Raw genomic sequence first — 24063 nt, forward strand, 5'->3', positions numbered from 1 at the left:
CATTTATCCACTCATCCAATTTGTCTATTTAACAAACATCTGAATGCCCATCTGCCAAATGCTTCATTAATAATACAAAGATGCTTCTTGCATGGAGTTTGTCATTTCCAGAGGAGATAAGGTGTGATAATAAGTAATGATAATATACAATAAAGTGTGACATTCTCTGTTCACTAGAAGGAGAGCCTGCGTGGAACACCTGTTTGCCCTTTCAATTGCTGGCTAATTTCCTGCGCACATTCTCTACTGTGCTCAGCTGCAGAACTCAGACTCACTCAGAATGAGCCTGCTGGTGTTCCTTTCATGTTCTCTTGGGTTAAAAATCTCTCCCTGATGTACATGCACAATCCCAATAATATTTATGAGAGTTACTAGTGCCAGCAGGAGGCTCTGCCCCTGAAGCTGTTGGAAGGCATTTGAACAGCTTTTCAGTGAAGATTAATGATTACAGAAAAGGAAAAAAATCTTGGTCTGTCAGCTGGAAGTTAACTCGAAGGGATATAACAGAAGAAAGCCAGTGAGGATACTTCACAAGCGAGGTGTGTTTGAGGAATTTATGTTGGAACTGAAGCTTTGATGAATTACATGTATAATGCTGCTCACAGGAAGATGTCAAAGTTTGTGGATAACAACAGAGTAAATAATGAGGGTTACTATTTCAGAATGCCAAAGCACACCAACAATCTGTTTGGCTAAGAGGGTAGTAAGCAAATGTGTTTCTTTGGGTTAAATTCATTTGCCAAGACAGAAAGAAAGCTGTCCCCAGTGGGAGTGTGTTGCTCTAAAGGACAGGCAGATTGTACTTCCAGTAAGGACTCAGGCTTTCAAACTTCCACAGAGCATAGGATCCTGCAATTAAACAGAGTTTTGCTCTCTCTGACTTTCTGGTCTTCTCCAGTTTGTCTGGGTTGAGAATCTAGATAGTAAAATGGAGTGGATAATGAAGCAATAAGCCTTGGTCCAGGAATTTTAGTTATTTCCCAAATACGTATTGTGTGTTAGTCATTCTTCAAAACACTATTCAGAGAAGTTGGGACTATCTGATTTCCTTGGGAATCTTGTTTCTTCTCATTGTGACTGAGAAACTTATGTCTTCTGAGACATAATGGATTCTGTAAACTTTGATTCCACAATTTGGTGCTACCTGTGCAAGGGTTTCTCCTTCTCTGCCTCATTTTAGTGCTCTAGATATTATGCTGCATTCATTCCACATTTTAGAAAGCTGCTGGGAAGAACCAGCCAGGGTGTCATCATCTTTACGATTAAAACAGAATTCCCTATCACTCACCCAGTTATCAATATTGTCAATGTAGGAAAGCCATCACCTGAGCCAGAATCCTGAGCCAGAGGTCCTTACTCTTACAGAACCATCTGTCCTACTGAGCTGTTCTGAAAAGACAGCAATGTCAGCATGGCTCTGGGTGAATGGTGCCCCTGCCCCTCAGAGATGGTCTGGTGTTTGTGGGTTTTGACATCTTGTTTTCCTTCTTCTTCACTTCATCAGGGCAAAAAATTCTTCCTGAGTAATAAATTTAAAAATTACACATTTCTGCAGGCTATAAATCTATATGTTGTCACTTGCATTTCATGAACCTTACTGAGGTTAATACACTTAAGAGCAGGAATAAGAAATATCAGGTTTAGAATATTATATACTGTTAGAAACTAAACTGGTCATGAGGAGAGAATGATATTTTTTAAGGTTTGGATTTGGGCAAAGTAAGCTATGTCTGAGAAAAATTCCTTGGATATTTGAACAAGAAATTGCTATGAAATATAAGAGAATTCAGAATTGTTTTGTAAGCAAAATAGTTAAGTAATTATTACGATAATAATGATTATATTGCACCACTACCACTGCTGTTGTACTATCTGCTATGATTTTTTATATGCTATATTTGATTTCATAGCCCTTGAAATTAAGTATTACTGTGGTAATACACATTTTATAGGCTTAAAAAAGGTTAAGTGATTTGCCAAAGTTACACAATGTTGAATCTTAAAGCAAAGATGCATCATCTTACAGTCTCATCCTTTAATGTCTAGATGTTGCTGTTTGTTACTCGAACAATAGCCCAGGGAAGGATTAGTCAAACACAAGCACTTCTAAATCTCAGGAGGAATTATAGAGTGCCAGGCATGCATCACTTTAAGTTTTTTTATTTTTGCTTTTGTTTGCTCTGGAGGTCAACTATGCCCTCAGGTTCATATGTATACAACTGGAGGAATACTAAAAGAAAAACTGAAGTCCCGACAGTGAAATTGATAGTAAATGAAAGGTCAGAAGGTTGTAATGGGATAAATTAACTGCAAAATGAGAGAACAAGGGGACTTACTTTTGCATTTTGACAGTGTTTTAAGTTCCTTTTCATTCAATTTAGTTTTGTGCTGTGTTTTCTTTGAACATTTTTGGCCACATTTACTGCTCTGGACCTGAGAGGGTTACTGATTTTAGCCTCGTGTCTTTCCTCAACTTACACCAAAATTTTGTAGTTCAATTCCTAAGGTACATGAAAATTTTAGATACTAATATGCATGCATTATTTCCAAATTAAATATGTTTCTCCTGGTTTTAGAAGGCTTATAAAAATGGCAGTGCCTTTTTCCAAAAAATATTCACCTGTCCTTTTGATTCTTTTTAAACACTGCCTGTGAAAAACAGAAAGTGCTTCACTAGGGCTATATTTAAATTTGCCCATGCACACACTTGTCACAAGGTTTGGATCTAGCCTGGGGTTGTTAAGATTATTTTCCTTGGTGGGTGCAAGATATTGAGTAAAGTTCTGTTTGGCATCCACTCAGTGGTTGGCCAACTTTTGGAAGCTGAGTGCCTGGTCTTCCTCAGTATGATGACATTTAAAATATTAGGTACCAGAAATGCATTTTAATATCAAGAAAATATTTTCAAGAGAGAATATCTTCTAGGCTGAGCTACACAACTGCTTACTATAACTCAGGTTTTTTTTCTTTTTAAGATTTTATTTATTTATTCATGAGACACACACACACACACACAGAGAGAGAGAGAGAGAGAGAGAGAGAGAGGCAGAGACACAGGCACAGGGAGAAGCAGGCTCCATGCAGGGAGCTCGATGTGGGACTCCATCCCTGGACTCCAGGATCATGCCCTGGGCCGAAGGTAAATGCTCAACTGCTGAGCCAACCAGGCATCCCAGGTTTTTGTTTTTGTTTTTGTTTTTCCTCAGATGGTTGCATCACCTTTTCTTAAGCCAAAGCTCATTTTGCATACTTATTTAACATAAGACATTATGTTTATTTACTTGCTTGTTTATCACTTCTTTCCCTCATTTGTGATTCTGTTTCTTCTACTAGACTGCATTTCTTGAAGCCATAGCCAGGGTCTGGCCCATTGTATTTATACAGTAAATATCAACTGAGTGATAGAAATATTTTTTCTCAGTTTTATTGAGGAATAATTGACAAATATAATTGTATGTTTAACGTAAACAATGTGATGATTTGATATGCATACACACTGTGGAATAATTACCAAGATCAAAATGATTGACACACGATCACGTCATTAAATATGGAAGTTAATTCTTCATATTTTTTTTTTGTGGTGAGAACGTTTAAAATCTACTCTCAGGAACTTTCAAGTAAACAATACCATATTTTTGAATATAGTCACCAAAATTTGTACCCTTTGACCTACATCTCTTCATTTCTTCTTGCTTACAACTTCTGGCAACTATCATTCTGTTCTGTTTCTATAAAAATATGCTTACAATTCCCTCCAAAATTGCTTGCAATGAGTAATATTTTATGATTAATTAAGCATGGTATAGTGAAAAATAGCTTCGTGAGAATAGTGATTTAACTTTACTTTGTAGGAAATATTTCTGTCAGGTGGATTGAACTTTGAATCATGTTATGCATAGTTTAGAAAGCAAAGATGGGATTGTAAGGTTGCTTTGGGCTATTCATTGGTCACTCAACAGGAGAACATCCAATAGAACAAATGTGTCTCGGGATCCCTGGGTGGCGCAGCGGTTTGGCGCCTGCCTTTGGCCCAGGGCGCAATCCTGGAGACCCCGGATCGAATCCCACGTCAGGCTCCTGGTGCATGGAGCCTGCTTCTCCCTCTGCCTATGTCTCTGCTTCTCTCTCTCTCTCTCTCTCTCTCTCTGTGACTATCATAAATAAATAAAAATTAAAAAAAAAAAAGAACAAATGTGTCTCTAAAACTGTAATAAAGTCCATGCATCTTCCTTGTTGTCTCTTTTAGCAGTGTACAATAATCACATTTATGATTATAAACAATGTTTCATTAAGCTCACCCTATGTTCTTGAGTAAGTCAAAATCTTCAAAATGAAGAGACGTTGGTCTAACCAAATTACACATCATACAGACATTGATCCCAGGAGGTTGTACATTTATCTACACCAGATCTGGTAACTTTCAGGAAGAGCAGATTTGTTTTAGCAATATGTGATTCATTTAAGGAAGTGTAGTATTTTTAGACATGCCCTTATGATCTATGTGAATGATGTTTCCTAAGGCTGTCAGTACACAACCAGTGTATAACCATACACAGCAGTCCTGGATGCCCAAGAGTTTCATTGTCAAAACTGAAATTGCTGGGGCACCTGGGTGGCTCAGTGGTTAAGTGTCTGCCTTTGGCTCAGGTCATGATCCTGGGGTCTTGAGATCAAGTCCTGCATCAGACGCCCTGTGGGGAACCTGCTTTTCCCTTTGCTTATGTCTCTGTCTCTGTCTCTCTCTCTGTGTCTCTCATGAATAAATAAATAAAATCATTTAAAAAAACCCCCTGAAATTGACAAGTTAAGCTCACGAGGATAGGTTTTAAAAAAGAAAAATGTATAACTGGAAATGGCCACAAATAAGAAACATCTTTAGATTCTCAGAGAAGGCATCACTAGAAAAAAACAAAACAAAACCTAAAACAACAACAACCCCTTCCCCCCCAAAAAAAACCCAAACAGCATCACTTAAATTTTAATCATGATACAAAGGACATAGTGATATATAATTGTATGGATAGGTGTATACACTTAAAGGTTAGCAATTTTTTTCATTCACGTTAAATTCATTATCTTTTTTTTTTTTTAAAGATTTTATTTATTTATTCATGAGAGAGAGAGAGAGAGAAAGAGAGAGAGAGAGAGGCAGAGACACAGGCAGAGGGAGAGGGAGAAGCGGGCTCCATGCAGGGAGCCTGATGTGGGACTTGATCCCAGGCTTCCAGGACCACGCCCTGGGCTGAAGGGGGGGCACAAAACCTCTGAGCCACCCAAGGATCCTCTAAATTCACTATCTATGTGAAAATATAATTGACTACATTTTTAAAAAAATTTTTTTCTTTTATTTATTATTTATGATAGTCACATACAGAGAGAGAGAGAGGCGCAGAGACACAGGCAGAGGGAGAAGCAGGCTCCATGCACCGGGAGCCCGACGTGGGATTCGATCCCGGGTCTCCAGGATCACGCCCTGGGCCAAAGGCAAGCGCCAAACCATTGTGCCACCCAGGGATCCCTAATTGACTACATTTTAGGAAGAAGTAATATGGTAATAGCTGGCATTTAATCATAAGAATACCATTTCCCTCATTTTCAGAGGGAGCAAACAGCCTCAGAAATGTTGATGAACATGGAAGTCACACAACTCTTACGTGGTGGAGCCCAGGTTCTAATTCCCCTTGGTCTGTGGACTGTGGGGCTTATCCTCTGTACCACTCCCACCCTCTGTGGGAACCTGATTCAAAGCACAAAATTGCCCAAAAAGGCTTGTTTTCCCAAGGGTGAGTTTCAGGTCACACACAGCTTGGAAAGAGGGCAAGTCACAGGGTGGGGAAAGCAATGATAACTTTGATTCCACCACTTGTGGCTGTGAGGAATTCTCTAGGGAGCAGGTGGGTCAGATTTTCTGGTTTGAGGCAATAGAGACAACTATGGTAGGGACAAAGCATAACTCCCTTCATTTTGGGAAGGACATTTTCCAGTGATTTCTAATTAGCTGCATGTTCCTTGGGTCAGTGGTTTTGAACTATTTGGACTCAGATTTGGTATACGGTACACACAGTTTTCCTAGTAACACATGAGAACATACTAAAACTTTGCCACTTCCCTATTAGCATGTTCACTGGCAAGTGTGACAGACATGGTAATCCCGTGGTCTGTGAAGGGTAACTGTGTACGTGGTATTTCTCCTAATCATCGTCCCCTTGCTCACTTCCTGCTGTTTTTCTGCCAATCTTACTTGCCAGGGATTATCCACTGGCTTTCTGCCCTTCCGCCTTCTGCTGCCAGGTACTATGTATGCACATGGGTCTGTTCTTGCTGCAGTGGAAGGCCAAGATGCTCATCTGCCAAGGCTACAGAAAGAGGTCCAGGGATATGCAGATCAAGAGGAAAGCCAGCCAGGGATCCTCCAATGCAGCAGGGCTCTGCACTGTGGCCAGAGCCTGGGGCCTGTGCTAATCTCACTTAAGAATTAAAAATTCAGGAGCACCTAGGTGGCTCAGGTAGTTAAGTGTCTACTTAAAAGGGCTCAGGTTAAATAAAAAATTAAAAAAAAAAAAAAAAAAAGGGATCCCTGGGTGGCGCAGTGGTTTGGCGCCTGCCTTTGGCCCAGGGCGTGATCCTGGAGATCCGGGATCGAATCCCACGTCAGGCTCCCGGTGCATGGAGCCTGCTTCTCCCTCTGCCTGTGTCTCTGCCTCTCTCTCTCTCTGTGTGACTATCATGAATAAATAAAAAATTAAAAAAAAAAAAAAAAGGGCTCAGGTTATGATCCTAGGGTCCTTGGGTCCAGCCCCTTGTAGGGCTTCCCTGCTCAGCAGGGAGGAGAGTCTGCTTGTCCCTCTTCCTCGGTCCCTCTCTCCACTTGTGCTCTCTCTTTCTCTCAAATAAATCAATCAATCTCATGCTCTCTCTTTCTCTCAAATAAATAAATCTTAAAATAAATCAAGATTGAGGTGCCTCAATCTTGGGATACCTGAGTGGCTCAGTGGTTGAGCATCTGCCTTTGGATCAGGTTGTGATCCTGGGGTTCTGGGATGGAGTCCTGCATCAGGCTCCCCACAGGGAGCCTGCTTCTCCCTCTGCCTATGTCTCTGCATCTCTCTCTCTGTGTCTCATGAATAAATAAATAAAATCTTAAAAAAAAAAGAAAAAAAACAATCAAGTGAATCAGAACCTTCTTTATTGTTTCTTCTTTATTAACAAGCTTACCTTTGCAGTGACTGATCTGATTGTGACCACAGTGGTGCTGAGGAAAATCAGCTCCTATTTTACCTTGAAAGGGGTCCAACATAGAGGTTCCACCGTATTACATGTTTCTCATTGCTAAGAGTGATAAAAAATTAATAGCTTATTTGTGGATTATTGCTCAGTTGATAGGAAACTATCTTGGAGGCATTTTTAAAAATAATATGTTCAGGGGAAAAATTTGGCTATTGGGTACGATCTACTAATAAGAAAAGGATGATGGATTAAACAAGAGTTACTTTCCCAAGGTAATCATTAAATATTTATGTAGGGCACAGCAAATAAACATAATAGAAATGAGTTTTGGCAAGTTAACAGCACCATTTATCTTGAAAACACTTTATAAAAACAAGCTAATTAATCCTCCCACCCTGTATACGATAAAGTGAAAATAGTGTAATCTTCTTTCGTTTTTTCTTCATCAACTTAGTTTTATTTAAATAACTTGTAGTTGGAATGTGTTTTTGATCCTACTTGATTGTCTTCCTCAATGATGGATTCATTGCCACCCCCCTGGAAGACCCACTTGATGAAGTGACACTCCCGAGGAAAAGGTGAAGTCAACCTGAGCCACCGATCATAGCTGGAAAGCTCATTTATGACTTTCTGAATTTGTAAATGAATCAGAGCATTCTGGGGGACCACAGCTCCAAACAAGTTAGCTGTTCCTTCCATACATTTCTCACTGGGCAAAAAGGTAAAAGTTACATTCAGCGAAAGTGATCCACCATAATTTCACTAAACCAGTTAGTATTTTCCTGCTGTCAGCCTACCTCCTTTTTATATAAACTGACTTTGTAGATAGTTTATCAGCTTGCCAACTTTAGCAACTTTTCCTGGTGTCCCAGTTTTATTGAGATGTAACTGACATATACCATTGTATTACTTTAAGATATATGATATGATCATTTGATATGTATGTAAATTGCAAAATGATCACCATTCACCATAATAAGTTTACTTAACATCTATCACCTCACAAAATCATATTTTTTGTTGTGATTTACTCTCTTAACTACTTTGAGTTGTACAACACAACTATATTATTAACTATAGTCACCATGCTCTACATTATATCCCCAGAACTTATTTCTCTTATATCTACAGGTGTGTACCTTTTGACCACCTTGATCCATCCACCTCTTCCAAATCCCTTGGCAACCATGGAAATGATCAATCTCTTCTGTTTCTGTGATTCAGTTTTTAGAGATTCTACATATAATTGAGATCACATAGTATTTTTCTTTATTTGTCTGACTTATCTCACGTGGCACAATGGCCTCAAGGCCCATCCATGTTGTAACTAGAGGCAGAATTTCCTTTGTGATGGCTGTATAATATTGTATTGTATATGTGTGTCTCTATGTGTTTGTGGGTGTATTTCTATCTATTACATTAATTAATCCGTTTATCAGTGACACATGTCAGATGACACTGCTCATGTCTTAGCTATTTTAAATAATGCTGCAATGGATGTGTGAGTGTAGATATCTCTTGAGATAGTGATCTGACTTTCTTTTGATATATACCTAGGAGTTGAGTTGCTGGATAATTCTTTTCTTCATTTTTAGCAACTTTAAATTTTTATATAAATTTAAATATAACTTGGAAAAGTTGCAAGAATGGTATAAAGAACTCCCCTATACTCTTTATTCCAGTTCTTCTAGTTGTTTACATTTTGCCCTATTTGCTTTATCTATTCTCTTTATTTTTTCTGAATCTCAAAAGTAAAGTATAACCTGATTTCCTCAGAATAATTCTGTGTATGTAAATGCACAATATTAAAAAGATTGACCTATCTATAAAAGAATATTTTTAAGGGGGCCTGGGTGCCCCCCTAAAAAAGTCAGTTAAGCGTCCAACTCTTGATTTTATTTTTTATTTTTAAAAATTTCAATTTATTTTTAATTTTTAATTTTTTAAATTTTTAATTTTTTTCAACTCTTAATTTTGGCTCAGGGTTGTGGAATCAAGCCCCATATTGGGCACCATACTGGACATGGAGCCTGCTTAAGGTTCTGTCTGTCTGTCTGTCTCTCTCCCTCCCTGTCCCCTCAGCCTTTCTCCCCCACTCTCCCTCTCTAAAAATGAAAAAGATAAAAGAATATTTTTTAAAGATATGTTTTAAGGACAAGACTAATTATTTGTTTTTATAATTACTTTAAAGATTTTATGTTTTTATTTGATAGAGAGAGAGAGAGAGAGAACACAAGGAGAGGGAATGGCAGGGAGAGGGAGAAGCAGACTCCACACTGAGCAGGGAGCCCGATGTGGGGCTCGATCCCAGGATCCTGGGATCATGACTTGAGCTGAAGGCAGACTCTTAACTGACTGAGCCACCCAGGTGCCCCAAAGACAAGACTATTTAAATGGCAAAAATATTTTCTAGAATCAAATAGCTCAAGAATAGAAAATATACATTTTACATTTGCAGTGATTCTCTTAACGTTAGGACCAGCTCTACTATGTAGTAGGTATCCAAGTATTTGGTGAATAAATGATTATAGATTATTTAAAAGTCTAAGTATTCAAAAATTGTTTATATTTCCTCTTCTTAACACATTTTCTTTCTGCAACAAAGAGACGGATGAGAGTAACCTTTATCCTATGATTTAGAGCATGAGTATTTAACCTTTCAAACTTGTTTAATAATGCAAACCACAAACTAATAAGTTATCTTTACATTAGTGAATTAAAACATTGTGTTTTTTATTAGCCTCTGCTTCAGCTTAATAACTGCACAAAGTCAACACATTCAAAACTGTGTTAAGTCTTAGGTTAATTGATGTCAGTTTTAACTTGGAATCAGAGAATGCCTATATCTTTAAGCAAAAAGCGTATGATGACATAAAAAGTCTAAAATCTTTGAATAAATTTAAAATATCTGAACTTAAGAATTCCCTCATCATTACTTCCTCATTTTTGATAAGGAAAATGGTATAGGAATAGTTGCACCAATGTCTTTTTTGAAAGGAATTTGTGATTAATTGGATTACACTTTTTTGGGTCAAGGCACTCTCTTGGCATTCTATTTTCCTTCCAAGTAGATAGAATTTAATTTTTTATTTACAAAACTTTATTATGACATGGTTTATATTGTCAAAAGAAATTAAAATATCAGATGAATATTCTAGTTTTGTCTCTATGGTCAAATGCCAGAAGAGATTGTGTTGTCTATAGTATAGGACACCTGTGATGATTAATTTTATGTATCAAGTTGTCGGGGCCACAGGGAGCCCAGATATTTGACCAAACACTATCCTGAATGTGTCTATAAGGGTGGTTCTAGAAGAGATTAACATTTGAGTTGGTAGACTGACTGAGTAAACCAGATTGCTTTTCCTAATGTGAGTGGGCCTCATCCAATCAGTTGAAGACTTGAATAGAATGAAAAGGTTGAGTAAGAGGGAACTTGCTTAACTGTTGAACTGGGACATCTGTCTTCTCCTGCCCTCAGACTGCAACTCTGCCATTGGCGTTTCTTGGTCTTCAGCTTACTGACTTCAGATCTTAGAACTTGTCAGCCTCTGTAATTTTGTGAGCTAATTCCCCTTCCTTCCTTCCTTCCTTCCTTCCTTCCTTCCTTCCTTCCTTCCTTCCTTCCCTCCTTCTCCTATCCCCTCTAGAACAATATTCTGTTGTTTCTGTTTCACTGTAGAACCCAGACTAACATCCTTTAGGGCATCTGCCCATTTCACAATCACTCTTCTTTGGCATCTGTTTTCTAATCCATGTTGAAGGTTCCTATAGTCATTTTGTTCTTTTTGACCCCCCAGTTGAATAGTCCAGAGGTGAACATCTGACTCCAGGTGGTTCTTTCAGATTATTTATCTTGAGAATTTGAAATTGGACCTGAGAAAGAGGGAGAAAGCATAGTTTTATTTGGCCAATGTGTAACATTAGACGTGGGAGCTGTGAGTGGCCATTTTTGTCATCTGGGTGAGAAACAGAGAAGGCTGGTCTGCAAAGAGAGTAGAAAGTGTCACAGATGAAAAACAAAAAAAGGTTCCTGACCCACTTTTCATTCCTGTTTCCATCATTTCCTCAAGCTTGGATGCTCCCTGACTTTGGTTTATATAATGTCCCTGTATCACATCCCCTACCCTCCACCATGTTATTTTTTACTTTTGTTAGCTGAAGTTGGTTTCTGCATCAACAGCCTAATTAATACATTGGCTTTACACATTATTTACTTCTATTTGTATGTTAACTAGAGCCAATGAGAAAGTCAAAGAAAAAGTAGGATGGGAAACTGTTCAGGTGTAGCTCACTGAGAAGCAACCACAAAACATTATTTTGTAAAACTTCTCTTTGTGTCAATTCTAGTTTGAAGCCAACATTTTCATGAAATAGCACCAAGTGCAGCATCAATTCCTATATTAAGATTACTAAACTCTTTTTTGATATGTTGATTTGATACTGTCAAGAGACCACAATTGTACTGTAAAAATTTATTTTCTCTATAAATTATTTGGCGTGGTGCGTTCAAGGTTAAGGTTTTGTTTCTTCTTTGCTAAAGTATTGCTCATTAATTGTAAACATGTGTATGAATCCTTTTAAGGTATTATCAAAGCAATGCAAAATTCATGTGAGAAGTAACTGCAGTATTTACCTTGGAATTAAATAAGATGTGTTTAATACCTGGCACATAGTAAGATCTACATAAAAGTTAACTGTTATTTTCAGATTCAGAAGAAAACTGTTTAAAACTTTATTATTATTATTATTATTTGCAATCCTATGTGATTCTTCCCACGCATAATTTAAGCATTAGTATTTTGCTCTGCATCTATCTGCATGGATAAAAGTACTGTAATAGATGTGGAGAATTAAAGCTGTGGGGCTTCTGGTCAACATCTAAACAAAGGCATCCCTGCTGCAGAATCTCCAGAGTAGGGCTGTTGAAGACATGGACATAAAGAAATTCCTTTTAATAGCAAAATGAGAATAGGACTTTGGTGTTCCGGCTCCAACAATAACCTAGAACAGTAGAGTCCTCCAGTGTTGCCCTTAATCAGTCATTGCCAGCTCCTTCTTCTGCTCATTCCTTGTTGATGACTGTCAATGAAGCTGCTCAAGAGAGGAGGGAAGGGAAAAGGTAGCAGAATTCTTATTAAGGTATTTCTATTTCTGGCAAATCACTACTTAGTTATGAAGAGCAGCACATTTATCTGGAGGCCTTTTCAAAAAAAAGTGAATGTTGCCTTATAATGAATACTAAATAAAACCGATAGAATCCAGATTAATTTTTAATGAGCAGCAGTTGTGTACTGCATGTAATAGCATTGAAATTAATACATAATTAAAGTAGATTTGTACAGAATAATTCACTTGAGAGTTGAGTAGTGGAGAACAAAATTGAACATCTCCAAAGGCGACCCACAGTTCTGTATCTTGATTTTTCAGACACAGAGAGAGATCAGCGTTTTCTTGAGGCAAAGTTACACTTCCCAGAGGCATTGGAGATCACTGGGAACTTTGACCAGGTCTAAGACCTTCCATGTTAGTTCATAGGAGGTCGCACTGGACACTAATTATGACAAAATCTGCACATGTCCAAGCCTTGCCTAGAGCACTGTTACCATTACAGTGACTTGTCTTCTGTATTTTCACTGGCTAATGATTTTCACTTTTCTTAAGTCAGGTGCTTGGGTCAAACCTTGACACTTTGACACAGTAAGCAAACAGTGCTACCAATCAACATAGCTTTGAATACAAATTGAATTTATTATGTTGTAGATACTAAAATGGAACAATGAACACCCCCAAAATGGCAAGGAAAACACATTGGAGATCCACTTCCTTGCCCTACAACTCTACTGCAATAAGCGGCCACATTGTCACTTCTGGAGAGATCATCTCTGTATAAAAGAGAGTGGTTGTTAATTCAGCTGACGGTCCTTAGTGAACAGCTGCTTTTTTTTTTTTTTTTACACCTAGCATCAATCTCCCCTTCCTCTGCCATTATCTCCCCAACTATCTTCGGGTAACACCTCTTTCACACTCTAAGTCTGTGTACTGAAGATGAGGTTGACTTCATTCACCCTTGGCTGAGAGAGTGGGCTTCCGACTCGGAAGATCACATCCACTTGTGTACTATGATTAGTTCAGAAATGAACATGTGATCCAAACTGGAACAAACAGCCAATAAAACTCAGTCTAGAGTTTTAGGAAACTACTGGGAGAGAAACTTTCTCTTTTTGTGTGGCTGTATAGTTGAGAAGGGATAGACCTGGAACTGGGAGCTGTGATAAGGCACAAGCCTTCCAGAGAAAGAAGCCAACACAGAGAGAAGCAGATGTTCACAAGAGGTAGGCAGTTTTCTACACATTGTTTAAATATACAAACCCAGCTGTGCCTGGAATTGATCAACATCTGGACTTTTCAATTACATGAACTGATAGATTTTCTTTTCTTTTTTTTAAGTTGGATTTTCTGCTACTGCAGCTCCAAGAGTCTTGACTAATATAAGACGCTCAGAAGTCTGTGTCTTTTCTTTAATGTTAGCTTAGAATTCAGGACACCTTGCCAAACTTGTGTGGTCCTGCTTGAATTTGGGAATCTTACTGCTTGATTTGGTCTTGGGAATCACCCAACATCCCTACCTCTATTAGCAACCCTTATGGCCCAGGAAAAGTGGGGCAGGAGGATCAAACAGGAGGATGTAAATCTAGAGAAATTAGTGACCCAATGTCCCACTTTTCTATAACCTTTGGTTTGAGTAGATTCCTCCAGGGCAGAGCTTCTCAAACTTTAAGGGGCATACACATCACCTGAGGATCTTGTTAAAAAGGCAGATTGTGGTTCAGTAAATGTCTAGTGTGGGGTATATGAGTCTACATTTCTAACAAGCCTCCAGGATGCTACTGGTCCAAGGACCATACTCAGAGTTGCAAGGTGCTGATACGGGTTTGGCATTGTCTCTGCCTGTGCACGTCATTTGCTTCAATCTAGAGTCTAGACTGAGACCCCAGACTGATGGTGGAATTCTTTAAGGAATTCTAAAGGAGGTATTCCTTTAATCTTTTACTCCCCTCTTGGCGCAGCTGTTGAGCTAGAGAATGTCTTGCCTTGAGTGCATAGATTATTGTTGTGGATCAGATGCCTAAAAATACCTCTAGTTTCTTGATGACTAATCATATTTTTATTCTTAAATAACTTACATAACTTTTATCTAGCTCTAAAATAAAAACTCCTACTTACATTCTTGCTGTTAATCTTAAAGTTTCCCCAGAAGACAGAACATGTCTTATTACAGATGATTGCAAGCCAGCTTTTCCCCAACCAAACTGAGATGGATGGTATGTTTTTTTCCTCCCATGGCAACTGAACATGAACATCAATCTAGATTTCCCAGACCAACTGCTAAGTGATCCTGAAGGAATCTAAAATCTATGTTACTGTTTTAGAGAGAAGGGACACTTATCAATAAACACTTATCAATTCTTATTTTATCTTTATTAACTTATTATTAATTTATTGTTGGTAATAAACACGTCAACTCTTGTGGGCTTATTCTGAGCCTATAGGTTTTTTTGACCTTTACTCTAAAATGAGAGGATAAGTATAACAATAGGGAGGACTCCATGTTGATGCTGAAAGAGGGTAGAGTGAAACAATATTTCAGTAATTTCTGGAATGAATAAGAAGCAGATGGAACAGGGCTGAAGAAAGACAAGGTAGCAGATCCCTCTCTACAACACAAAGCAAGAGGCAGGGGCCCCTGCAGGAGTGACTGAGCGATTCTAGACTCAAAACTTATAAGTGACTATGGGAATTGAGCCAGTTTGTTGGATTATGAACTAAAATGTAGGTTGTTGGGGTCCACCTCCAGAGATATTTTCTTAGAAAGTTGGTAGCGGATACTATGTTAAACTAGAGGTCATGTGCAAGTGAGCCTTTAAAAAATGTGGGAGATGATTGTATAAATCTTAACCTAATGGACTGAGAAAGAATCTCAAAAACTGGTAAGAAAGGGAAGGACAGTGAAATAGATAAATAGGTAAATGTGGAGTAAAGAAATGTGTGTGTATGTGTGTGTGTGTGTATTTAAAATCAGTGACACTTTCTAGGAGGTTAAAAGGAGACAATAGCATAATAGTTAGACTTCAGAAATCTGCCTCTTGTCAGAGTTATTAGAATAAGATACCAGCTTGATTAGTATTCCTACTGGGCCTTTTGTTTAACTTCCAGCAAAGGGTTTTATTTCCCTGAAATATGATTCCAATATGATGATCATAAGCCTTGGTTAATTTTAAGACATTTCTCCACACTTAGGAAAAAGGGCTCATCAGCAGTCCTTGCCAAAAACTCATTAAAATACCTTTTAAGCTTTGCTTTAAGGTCATTTTTAGTATTCGTTGCAGTGTTAATTAGAAAACTGCGGTCTCCTTTATTCCTACCAGATTCCTTTTCCAGTAGCATCTTTGGCTCTGGCATTTTGCTGACGACCCTGTTTCCCTGAATTTAACTTTAACAGAATAAATGGGTCTAGTTTTGCTTTTGCTGTATTTTCTTTAGCTATTAGTTTTGCAGCCTCGATCACTGATAAACCCAAAAATGTCATTTATTAATTTATTGAGACGCTCTTCACATTTTCACAGTCAGAGAAGATACCAATTAAATTAGTTATTGCCAAAGTGAGATCACAGAAAATAAATTTATATGTTCAAAGTACTAACTTCCATTAAGTCGAATCCCACTTCCTTAAAAGTACAAAATTTTTCATATGTAAATTCAATATATATTTATGGCCGCATCTTTGCAGACATTCAGCAAATATCATTCGGTTATTGCCTTTGAGAAAATGCATAGAGGAAAAATGTAAACTTACATTTCATATGTGCGAGAAGTCTGAAGAGGACACAGGAAATGTAGTTTCTAGTTCCAATTATAAGCCATGCTTCCATAGCATCTCAGAGACAAACACTAAGCCAGAGTTTACAAAACTTGGCTATATATCAGAATTACTCAGGAGCTCTGAAGAATGTAGGTTTCTGGACCCCACCACTACTATTGGGGCTCAGAATCTGTTTGTGTGTAAAACTCCTCCGGGATCTGATACTGTTATTCCTTTGAATATTGTTTGACAATCAATATCTTATATTAGGAGTATGCAAAAATATTAAAGTTGAAAACTTGGATCTATGTTGTTTAATCCAAGCAAAGGAGCAGGTCTAACCAGGAACAACCCCTTGAGTCTGCAGTGGATGAAGATGGAGCACCTTTTCACCTATGGATGGTGGGATGTGAAGGGCAGTAGACAGAGAATGGGGGTCCTATCTGGGAAAGCAATTAAGGTTTAAGTAGATTGAAAAGCCCCAAACCAGTAATAGAGAAGCAGTGACGTGTGGTAACAGTGATGTCAGGCTGCATAACTCCAGGAACCATTCACATTACCATTGTATTAGTTATCTATTGCTATGTAGCAAATCACCCCAAATTTAGCAGCTTAAAGCAACAAAAAACTATTACATCACAGTTTCCGTGGGTCAGACATCTGAGTCTCTCAAGCGGTTATATTCAAGCCATTTGGGGCCAGAGTCATATCTCAAGGCTGGACTGAGGTAAGATCCACTCCTAAGCTCATTGATGGTGACTGTTGGCTGGCCTCAGAAAATCTATTTCCAAGCTTACTCACATGGTTGCTGGCAAGCCTTGGTTCTGTGCCACGTGGGCCTGTCTATACTGCTAAGTGTCCTCATGACACAGCAGCTGGTTTAACTCAGCGTCACTGATAAGGAAAGGAAGGAGGAAGGGAAAGATAGATGGAGAGATAGATAGATAGATAGATAGATAGATAGAATATGAACGAGGATATGAATGGACAGAAGCTGTAGTCCTTTTACAACCTAATCTCAGAAGTGACATACTATTTCCTTTATATGTTCTATTACCAGAAGCACATTACTAAGTCCAGTCCACACTCAAGAATAAGGGAAGTAAACACTTTGATGGGAGGAACATCATTGAATTTGTAAACCTGTCTTTAAAACCTTCAGAGTACTCTATGTCCCCGCCTTCCCCTAGTTGTGCAGGGGACAAATTACGTGACTGCATATGGCAGTCCTGGTGAAAAACCAGAAGGTCAAGGAAGGGAAGATAGGACAAATCTGAGTTTTCCTGGGGAAATTTTGGATAAGGAGGAGGGATAAATGTGAAGCTATGGAGTGGTTAAGGTCAAGCATACCTGCTGTGATTCCCAGGGCTCTAGCTTTTGCCAGTAATCCCCCCCTGCCTCCGCAACACCACGCGTCAGTTTTATTGAGATATAGTTGACCTGTGAACAACGTGGGGGTTAGGGGCACTGACCCTAATCTGCGCATAACTTTTGACTCTCCAAAAACTTAACTATTAATAGCCTGCTGTTGACTAGAAGCCTGCTGATAACATAAACAGTTGATTAACATGTATTTTGTGTATGTATTTTACACTGTATGCTTAAAGTAGGGAGAAAAGAAATTGTTTTCAAATGGTTGCAAATCTTCAAAAGATTTTTCAGGATATTAATTGACAAAAATCTGCATATAAGTGGACCCACGCAGTTCAAACTTGTATTGTTCAAGGGGCAACCGTAATTGACAGTAATTTTACATTTTACATTTCAGTTTTTTTTTAATCTGTCTGAAGGGGTAATAAATGGGCAATAAATTTGCCAGCCCCATGTGATCACTTCTCACAGTCAGTTTTGTGAGCTCTGTTGGTTCCACCACAATAGCATATCTTAAGTCTGTCCACTTTTCTCCATACCCACTGCTACCTCCCTGGACCAAGCCTCTACCACCTGTGATCTGAATGGCACTAAACACCTCCTCACTGGTTTCCCCGGTTCCACTCTTGCTTATCACAAGTGTTCATTCCCCACACAGCAACCAGAATCATCTTTAAAAATTACAAATCAGATCATACCATGCCTCTGCTGAAAACATTCAATGCTTCTATGTAGGTTTAAAACAGAATCAAAATTCTTTGCCATGAACTGCAAGGCATCATTCAACTCCCACCTATCTTTCTAGACTCACCTTGGGCCATCCTACCTCTGGTGTCTTTCTGCTCATCTAGGAAGCCAGGCTATTTCCTACCTCAGGACCTTTGCATTTGCCCTCTCTACCTGGGACCTTTTCCAGTATTTACATGGCTGTCTCCTTCATGCTCCTCAGGTCTCAGCTTGCATGTTACCATCCCAGGGAGCCTTCCCTGATCATGCTTTCCAAAGTAGAATCCCCCTCTTCAGGCACTTTTCTCTCTTCGTTTAATTATTTTCATCTCCATATTATCATAATCTGTAGTTATCTTGTGATTATTTATTTTCTTATTTATTGCTGTCTCCATCCACCTGGAAAGCAAGCTCAGTGAGGGCAATGCCCTGTCTATTCCATTTGCTTGCTATTGTATGCTAGGATTTACCCCACCCCTGGATTATAATAAACTCTCAATAAATATTTAATGAACGAACAAACGAATGAATGAGAAAACACATGTTAAATGTTTAGCACAGGGTCTGACACATAGTAGGTGCCAAATATATATAATTACATCTTGGATACATTAACATCTATTTCACAGGGCTGATGAAGCGATTAGTTCAGATAATGTGAAGGGCACTAACTACAGCATCTAGTACACTAAATCACCAGGTGCTGTTTATTGAATATATAGTGTTGCATTTATGTAATGAGGTTGGGGAGGGATTGACATATGATTACTCAGCATCTATACAGTTAGGAGCCTTTGGATGTTTAACTGAATTTTTAAACTTTCATATTGATATCACTTAGACTTAAAAATCCCAGGCTACCCAGTGTTGTGTTTCATGTAGAGAAGTGTGTGAGCATATTGTTTTGGGCACAGCTTGTACCTTGAAATAAGTTACTGAATAGACCTTATTGTTGGAAGCATCATTAACTCAAGTATTCTGTTACTTGCCATTCCTACACTTGACAAAATAAGTCTTGTTTGTGCTAGAATATTAGTTCTCTTGGAACAGGGATATGGGTTAAAATTTTTAGATAATGTCAGAAAACTATCAGCTGAAAAAAAAAAACCCTCTAATATAAGGGCTGCTACTGGCAGGAGATTCATTGTGGGTGCTGGATCTCCCAACTGTACCATCCCAGCACCACACTGCATGCTGCATCCCTTGGCAAAGATCCTGGCACACGGATGGTGCTCATCAATGCTTGTTAAAATAAAGGACAACTGAATTATGGTCTAGGTCAGCATGTTATATACAGTATAAAGAGCAATGAATATGGGATTGAAGCCTTTGCTGGCTCTAAGTCACCATCCCATTGTTTACCAGCTGTGTAACCTAAGACAAATTACTTAATTCCCCAGCACCTTGGATTCTGAAACTATAACATTGCAAAAACGCTGTTAACTTTGTGGCATAGGATTGGTGTGGTAACAATGGGGAGATAAAATAACTTGAAGAGTGAAGTTGATTATTTTTATTTCCTTCCTTGAAGCTGGCCTTGGAAAATTAGCTGGCTTTTCCATCTTTTCTAATCTTTTCCGCCTCTCTATAGCTAAAAGAGACCCATGAGCAATAGAGTGGCCTGTAATCTTCACACACTCTGTTTCCTGGAAGCAAATCCAGAGGCTTTTGATTTTATGCATTTTAGTATTTTTCAAAATGTGAAACCAACATAGCAGACAGATACAATATACAGTCACTGATAAATATTTTGTAATTCCCTTCTGAAAATCTAACTGGAGTGTTAGACTCCTGCAATGTGCCATTGTTCTGGAGGAAGGGCTTATTAACCTGCTGCCCCTCTGGTTTCTGACTTCTGGAAGGGACCCCTTTTAAGCAGTTATGAAGAGAAAGTAGGTTGGTAGGTACTTCTTCCTTGTCTTAAGTGAGTGTGATTCATATCTCTGAGGATGTTTAGCTTGAGTGACTTCCATTTTAACTGAGTTTCTGCCTCAGCCAGGAAGAGTTGTCTCAAACATCCCTCACACTGGATAGTGTTATGGTCAGCAAGAATTGTCTCACAGATTTTTTTTTTCTTTCTTTCTTTCTTTCTTTCTTTCTTTCTTTCTTTCTTTCTTTCTTTTTTTTTTTTTTGCTATCCTGACAACTCCTGGAATATTTCCCTATATTTGTTTTTTTTTTTTTTTTTTTAAATTTTTTTTTTTTAATTTTTATTTATTTATGATAGTCACAGAGAGAGAGAGAGAGGCAGAGACACAGGCAGAGGGAGAAGCAGGCTCCATGCACCGGGAGCCTGATGTGGGACTCGATCCTGGGTCTCCAGGATCGCGCCCTGGGCCAAAGGCAAGCGCCAAACCACTGCGCCACCCAGGGATCCCTATTTCCCTATATTTGAAAGAAAACACATTTGACTTTTAAATTTTGTTTTAAATTTCAATTCTGAAACTGGGTCATAATTTAATTCACTCTATTTACAAACATTTATTGAGCCTTTTCATGTGGCAGGCCTTATGTTGGGATCTCAGGATTAAAAAGATGAAAAGACCTATTTCTAATCTTAAAGAGAAAGAGAAGCACATGCAAGTCTATGACAGAGGCAGCAGTTAGAAAGAGAGAAGTTAAATCTTCCTTGTCTAATGGTCTTAGGAATTGAGTGTCAAGAGATAATGTGTAAACTGTCTACTCCCACAATTGGTGGTTTCAGACACTTATCATGGTTTCTGTGTATCAGAGGGTCTGGGGATGATGTGATGGGGTGGTCCTTGCTCAGGGTTCTTTGTGGGGCTGCCCTCTGCATGTTGGCTGGGCTGCAGTCAGCTTGACCATTTGCAGAAGGATCTGCTTCCATGCTCACTCACATAGTTGTTAGAAATACTCAGTTTTTCCCAGGCTCTTGGATGAGGGCCTCAGTTATTCACTGGCTGTTGCCTGAAAGCTGCCCTCAGGTTCCTGTTTTGTAGATCTCTGCATAGGACATCTCCCATGTGGCAGACATTTCATGAGAGTGAGCTAGCAAGAAGAGCCAGCAAGAGGCTATGAGTAAGACCAAAGTCACAGTCTTTGTAGCCTGATCTTCAAAGGGACCTGCCATCACTTTTTGCATGTTTTATTCACCAGAAACAAGTCATTAGGTTCAGTCTATGCTGAAGGGGAGAGATTTACACACAGACGAATACCAAGTGAGGATATATATATATTTTAAAGAATTCATTTATTTATTTGAGACAGAGAGAGCATGAGTGGGGTGTGGGCAGAGGGAGAGGGACAGACTCCTTCGCCGGGCTTGATCCCAGGACCCTGAGATTATGACCTGAGCCTAAACCAACTCACTTAACCACCCAGGTGCCCCCCAGGTGAGGATCTTCAGGAAGCTTCTTACTGTAGATGAGTGAGCACTCATCAAGGCAGAGGAGGGACACATTTAAGGAAGGGAGACCCAATGAGCCAAGTCATGAAAGCATGAGTAAGGTTTGCTTGGAGAATTTCAAACATTTGGCTTGGATTTCAGAGTGCAGGGGTAGGATGGAGAGTGGTAATGGCAAAGGTTGAAAATGAGGCTAGAAAGGGAAGATACAGATTACAAAGGGCATTGTATAGAGAAATAGAGAATGAATTGCATCCTGAAATACTGATAGTATTAAAGTTTTTAAAGGAGAGTCACAATTACACATTTACTTTTGAAAGATCACTCTATGGTTTATAAGGCTTATAAAGGGGTTATTTATCACATTTACAATCGATCCCATTAGACCCTCATAACCAACTGCATGTCAGCTTTTCTGACCTGTTGGAAGCAAGGAGTTTGAGGGCTAGAAACCCTAAAGAAGCCATTGGTAATCCGTAACTGGATTATTTGTGTGGTGCTAGTTGGCAGAAGTGGGGGCAACTCATCCTTTTTTCTTGCCCAGGAAAACTGGGAAAACTTAAATCAGGATCAGTTGCTGGTTCATCCTTTAGTAGATACAATATAATTAGTTTCTTTTTCTTTCTTTTAAAGATTTTATTTATTTCTTCGTGAGAGACACACACAGAGAGAGAGAGAGACCGAGACACAGGCAGAGGAAGGAGCAGACTCCATGAAGGGAGCCTGATGTAAGACCCAATCCCGGGACCTTGGGATCATGACCTGAGTGAAGGCTCAACCACTGAGCCACCCAGGTGTCCCCAATGTCATTAGTTTTTACAGATTGCTCACTTTAGTCCCACTGATTGAGAGCAACCCATTGTCTTTATCTTGAAGCTCATTGTTCTGCAGTTGGAAAGTTTTGAAAAGCCATTAGCAAGGCACTAAAAGATATGATAAATATGGACATACTCTGGTGGCCTTTTAGAGATTTAGAACATTTTTAAAGTAGAGCACAATAAAAGTCATGGCCTCGGTTGCTGGTTTTTAGAGCAAGAGTCTTGAACACGATGGTCTCTGAACTCTTGGAGAGTTTCACATTCTGAGATTTTCTATGAAGGGCATAATTACTCATAAATCTACTTGTTTATTTTTCTTTCAGAGATTAATCTTGAGGCAGAGTGTGTTCTTCCCATTTTGGCCTGACACTAATTCTTTGATGTTTTGGGGTCATATCATTGCAGAGAAAGGCTTTTATTCTTGTCTATTGCAAAATGTCTGGGAAAGCAGTTGCTAAGATAACATTGGAACTTGTGAGTGCATTTACTTCCCACTGTACTGCTGATGGGCTGAACTTTTTCTTTTCTAGGAGACACATGGCCATTTCCAACAGGGATTATATAATACATGAAAAGAGGGACAGCCCAGAGTAATAAAGCAGATCTAAAGAGACTGTCTCACAGTTGTCAGTCAGCTGGAAAGTAAAAAGAGGCCATGCACACATTTGAGCTTGCTCAGAGGCATCTCTGCCCCCTCACTTGCTTAGTGTACAGCAGTGCCGAGGCTGTGCAGTGCTGGAGCTAATTCAAACATGTTCCTTTTCAGGAGACGGGAGGCCTGTGTGGTTAGGTAAAGGAGCTCTCTATCACTACACACAGAAGGTCCTTGAACTTGAGGTCATGTGAAGATGGCAAAAGAATTTCTGGGGAATGATGAAGCCCCTATTCTACATATCATTTGTTGTACATATTTCCTCACACAGGGCACATGTAGAATTATGAGTTACCTGTAGATCCTCCTTAGTAAAGAGGTGGTGAGATCTTCTAACACGTGGAAGAGGTATATTTATGGGCTTCAAATATTTTTTAATAATTTATTTTTAAGCTGGGTGATTCGTACATGGGTATTCATTGTATTATTTGCTTATACATTTTTAAATGGAGGAAACAGTATGTGGCTATGGAACTCTTTTCAATAACCTATTGAGGTATAATTAACAAATATAACCTTATATGTTTAAAATACACCATTTGGAAAGTTTTGACATATGAATATACCTGTGAACCAATGACCACAATCAAGCAAATGAAAATATCCATCATCCCTAAAAGTTTCTATAAATTCCTTTGTGCTCTGTCTCTTCTGTTCTACATCATCCTCACCTCTCCCAATCACTGATTTCCTTTCTGTCACTATTGATCAGTTTGCACTCTCTAGAATTTTCTTAAGTGTAATCATATAGCATCTACTCTATGTTGGTTGGCTTCTTTCACTTAGCATATTTGTTTTGAATGAAAACATTCAAAAACGTTTCAAAAATTTGAAAACATTCATCAATGTTTTTGCATGTTGTTTATTATATTTTATCACCGAGTAGTATTCCTTTGGATGGGTGTACCATGATTTGTTTATTTATTCACCTGCTGGTGGATATTTGAGTCACTTCCAGATTTTCACAAATAAAACTGCTATACATATTCTTGTACACGTTTTTTGGTGTGGACATATGCTTTAATTTCCCTTGGGCAGA

The sequence above is a fragment of the Vulpes vulpes genome, chromosome 12 (assembly GCF_048418805.1).
Source record: "Vulpes vulpes isolate BD-2025 chromosome 12, VulVul3, whole genome shotgun sequence".
NCBI lineage: Eukaryota > Metazoa > Chordata > Mammalia > Carnivora > Canidae > Vulpes > Vulpes vulpes.